Source organism: Rhyacophila brunnea, unplaced genomic scaffold, assembly GCF_057557595.1.
Source record: "Rhyacophila brunnea isolate RB1 unplaced genomic scaffold, BYU_Rbru_1.0 scaffold_10, whole genome shotgun sequence".
NCBI lineage: Eukaryota > Metazoa > Arthropoda > Insecta > Trichoptera > Rhyacophilidae > Rhyacophila > Rhyacophila brunnea.
Window position 1 is genome coordinate 2,336,551 of NW_028232752.1, and position 5,574 is coordinate 2,342,124.

The window sequence follows — 5,574 nt, forward strand, 5'->3', positions numbered from 1 at the left end:
CTATGGAAAACCCATTTTAAACGATCCGAGAACCGATTATTTTTTTAACCCATCGGACATGACGAATAAGGCACACAATCGCTCGCCAAAACCCGGGAAAGCTGTAGGATAACAATTTATAGGAGATGATATTATTACATTTTTTTACAATTGTAAGTTTATCTTTGAATTAAAAAAAAAAGTCTTTAATGTTGTCAGATACATATTTATTAATTAATACAGTTGATATTGTAAATTATATTCATATCATATTTTTCCGCTAGGTTCTCTGCTGGCATGCCTCTCCCCCTTAATAGTACAATAATTAATAAAATAAAATAACAAAAATAAAAGTAGGTAGATGGAAGCACATCGTGAACTATTGATAGACCCTATCTTAAAAACTCATAAAACAACGTCCACCGAAATTCACTCTCACGTACGTGGAATATATGAATATAGAAGCACTGGCCAATGAAATGCGATGCCAGAGATCACACCTGATTGATATTATAATTTTTATATAACGTTTACTTTGCACCTATGTATGAGGAAACCATGACATGTAATCTTTTTTTTGAAGTCATACTTCTTTTGGCGCGTTTGGGAAATCAGATCAGAGTGTATTTTTGGCGTGTGACATGTAGTTGCATGGTGATCAGCGCGTGTGACGAGCCTCTCGTTCCTGACGCTGTCTATCATCCCTCTACGTACACAATAGTATCTTTTAAGCATGTATCGCACAGAAATGATTCGTCGATTCCACCACTGAAGAGACATAATCCTCAATGGAATTTTTCAAATGGAAATTTTTTAGCGTTGTATAATATTCTCTTAGTACTACAGATTGGACCTCTTTATATGAACAAATTGATGTAAACACGGCATTAGATATTTTCTATAATACATTTTATAATAGTCTGAACTCCTGTTTCCCTCGCCGGCTCGTTCATATACCGAAGTACTCAGTGGTTTACGCCAGAAATTATTTACAATCTAAGGTCAAAGGCATATTATCACGCACTGTGGAAAAAACATAGACGGACTGCAGATTATAGTAAATTTTCCTGTCTCAGAAACTCATTGAAGTGTGACATCTCTTCGGCTCACAAATCATATCTAACGTCGATTGGTCGAAATATTGTCTCAGATCCTAATTGTTTTTGGAAATATATTCATTCGCTTAGTTCCACTAGTACTACAAAAAACAATGTCATGATGGCGTTGAATAATGATCCTATATAGAACCATGGTATATCTGATGCATTTGCTAAGCATTTTGAATCACTTTATAGCCCAATAGAACCGCTACTTGACCCCAATTCTGCTGATCCTTCGTCTGCTACGCAAGATCTTCAAATCTCAGCATTTGACGACAAAGATATGGAATATGGGTTTTCAAAATTGTCTCCCAAAAGTTCATTAGGACCAGATAGCTTAGATAGATAGCTGCAGAAAGGCTGTTACGAACATTTATCCTTTCCGCTTAAACTTATTATATTTAATTTAATCATAGCATCCAGCACTTTTCCTGATGCATGGAAAATAACCCGCCTGAGGCCGCTTCATAAAAAGGGATCTAGATCAGAGATCTCTAATTATAGGCCAATAGCAGTTCTTTCGGCTCCATGTAAATTATTTGAAACGATATTACATATACACATCAACCGTCAAATAGACTCTCGCCTCTCCGATTCGCAGCATGGTTTTCGACTTAGGCGGTCTACAGTAACAAATCTTATAGTGTATAATAATTTTATTTCAAATTCTATGGATAAGTCAATTCAAGTTGATTCTGTGTACACAGATATTTCCAAGGCATTTGATCGTGTTGATCACGATATTTTATTACAAAAGCTTTGTACATTTGGCGCGTCATATAGTACATATAATATGTTTTTTTGCTTCTTATTTGAAAAATCGCCGTCAATTTGTTGATTATCATGGGAATGAATCGCGGATTTTTAGAACAAACTCTGGTGTTCCTCAAGGTTCAAATCTTGGCCCAATTTTGTTTTTAATTTTTTTTGATGATATTGTCAAAGTTATAACCAATTCTTCTTGTTTGCTATTCGCAGATGATCTTAAACTTTTTCGAACTATTGAAACCCCATTATGCTGTGCCATGATGCAGTCTGATCTAGATGCTATCTCGCTATGGTATATCTCAGGGGAGGGCAAACTTTTTGGATGGAGGGCCAAATTCAAGAATTCAAAATGAGCGGCGGGCCGCAAGTAAAATACCATTTTTAGATATACTATTTATTATCACGAAAAATAAACATTACAAAAAAATTAATGAGAAGAATGAAACTGTTGTACATTTTTTAACCATAATTTTTTAGTTGATATTTTCAAAACTGCTTGTAAATAGGCATCGGAGATATTTGATCGTAAAGAATTTTTATTGAGGTTCATGATCGAAAATGTTTGTTCACATATATAGGTTGATCCAAAAATAACGAACATTTTTCTTGCATAATCTTTAAGTTGGTCGAATTTGTCTGAATTAATACTTTGGACGCTGAAGACGCACCTGGCGCGTAATGACCAGGCGGCCGATCGATGTAATTAACGTGCATTTTAAAGGTGGTAAATAAAAAATCAGGCATTGTAAAATTTGGAGATTTCTTTACGACGATGCAATTCTCTTAAATCAGTGTCACACTGCAGATCAATAATCTCAAGTTGTAGCTCTGTCGGTACACTATCAATATCTATTGAAAATGGATCGCGTACTATAGCTAAACTTGTCTCAACTTTTCGGAATTCACCAAATCTTTGTGAAAAATCGTCATTCAGAGATTTAATAATATGACCATTTTCTTCATATTTATATTCTGGTATATTCAGCAACTTCAAAGTTGGAAAGTGGTCCACGTTGTTATTCGATATTTGTTCATTATTCAAACTTTTTACCATATCATGGGCATATATTTTTTTTCCTTGCAACGCGGAGTTAAAAGTATTTAAATGTGTCACGATGTTCAACGTAGAAAATAGTGGTTACATAGTGTGAGACGAGACGCAAGGAAGACGTACTGAGATAATACATTTACGAAACAACAAATTCTTCAAATTTTAATCTATTGTCAAAATTTTGCCGCAGTTTGCCCCCCTCTGGTATATCTTGATTCTTGAATAAACTTGAATTCGCTACCTCCAAATGTAATATTATTTCATTCAGTCGTTCAAGGCACACCTTATTGTTCCCATACACATTGTCTTGTATAATATTGAGTAGGGTAACGGAGATAAAAGATTTGGGTGTATTGTACGATGCAAAGTTCACTTTCAATCAGCATATTCTTAACATCAGTACTTGATCTAGCAAAATGCTTGGTTTTGTTATGAGGTTCAAATTCATTCGAAAACGTCCGAGTGCTACGTACATTATACGTATCATTTGTTTTGAGTATTCTTGAATATGCCAGCATTATTTGGAGTCCTAATAGGTCCATCCACACAATTAAATTGGATCGAGTCCACAATAGATTTCTTAGATTTCTCTACTTAAGAACATACGGGTTCTTTCCTTATGACAATGATAATAAAATGAATTTCCCGACTCGATTTCTTCTGGGTACCCGAGGAGTGATTGCTCTTTTAAAGCATTTCTTTTTACTTCTTCGTGGGTTCATTTACAATCCGTATATACTGGCAAATAATAATTTTCATGTTCCCGCCAATATCACTCATAACTCTACGGTCTTCATGATACCTCGTCGCAGGACAGATGTTATGTTTCATGATGCTGTGTATCGTGCGATTAACTTATTTGATGGCACCATAAAGGTTGATTTATTTTTTTATTAACTATATAATGGTTGTGGACTTGTTAAATAGGTTAAATTTATAATTGTATATATTATCATGTTTTTTTAATATTTACATAAACACATGCTGTCTTTTCTACTTTCTTGTTATATTAGTTGTTATTTGTAATTCAGATATTTTTTTTTAATTTTGTATTTATTATGTATTATGGCGCATTGGCCAATCGCTGTAATGCCGTAATACTCTTTCTAAATAAATAAATAAATAAATAAATAAATAAACAAACGGATTTTTTTTATATTTTAATTTTTTTTGTGTATTATTTATTACCTATGCCCAACTATAAATTTTCTTTGAAAAAATAGGTGGTGCCCCCCGACCTACCGATATTTTAAAATATGTTCTAGGTATAAAAAGGTTAATCCAACATTTTGAGAAAAATGAAAACATTTTGAGAAAATTTTATCTTTGAGGGATGATTGATTTAAAAAATATGATGAGTGTTTATTTAATTTAAACATCTGATGGGATAGGTACTTTAATAAAAGTTAATAATCACAGATCAATCTTAACTCAAATATTGAATTTTCTCAACATGCTACACGTGTGGGATGTATCTTGTTTGAATCTTGTTTGGTTGGATCTTGTTTGTTGGAACAAACATCGCATTTTAATGATTTCATTTTTAATTCATCATTTTCTGAATGACACGATGAATCATAATATTTCTGTAAATATAAATACAATATGCAGCAATATATACATAATAGGTATTATTAAAAAAAGGTTGGACAGAGATACAATAATAGGTATAATGCTTTTCATTTATGTTTTGGCACGCCACCTAATATTAAAAAATATATCTAATGCAAAGAGATTGTCCAATCTTTTTGATCTAATAAGATTTCTCCAAAATACGCATAAAAGGTTACGCAATTTCCAATAACCCTGATCTAGCAGTAGGTATGTACTATTAGTATCTTGGCCTTGAGTTTTCGTATAGTTTTTGATTTTTTTTAATAAATTATATTTTTGCAGTCATTATAGGACCCAGGTTTTTTAATTCAAGCTCTCAAAAACTGAAATAGTTTAAGGGTTTTCGTACAATTTCAAGAATACAGGATTAAGTAGGTATATTAATAATATTTTGAAGAAAAATATAAACTCGTAAATTAACTTTAATATGGCGAGGAACTATGCCGTACATGGTTGGTTAAATGGTATATATTTTTTAATGGAAATTAACTATTGACCTATTTTAAAACATAATATTCAATGTCCAATCTTCTCGTAGGTATTCAATATTTTTTTATAAATAATAAAACCTCTTTGTACATACAATCATTTAATTTCAGTTGGGAAAACAATGTGCCACTAACCTGGCAACATAATGTTACAGCCCACACAAACACCTACTAATGTAAATACATAATTATGAATCTTACAGCGATATTTATATTGAAGATGAATATATAAAAATAATTATAATTTAGCTTTATTTATTATGAGTTTTACAATTTACAATTTGTATTACAATTTTGGAATTGATCATAATGACTGAAAAATAACATACTCAACAGCCATAAAACCACCTCTAAAAGTCAACGAAGAAAAACCTAGATATTATTAAATAAACGTCGTTTTTATTTTACAGACACCTATTTGTATTGCTTTACGAAGTTAATAACTACAAACTACAGTTGTAATCAATGTAAATCAAATAATATTTATTTTATTATAACATTTTCTCGTACGATCGAGTTTTGGCGCTTTAAAATGTGATACAGAAGGCAGTGCAACCACTTTATTTTGTACTTC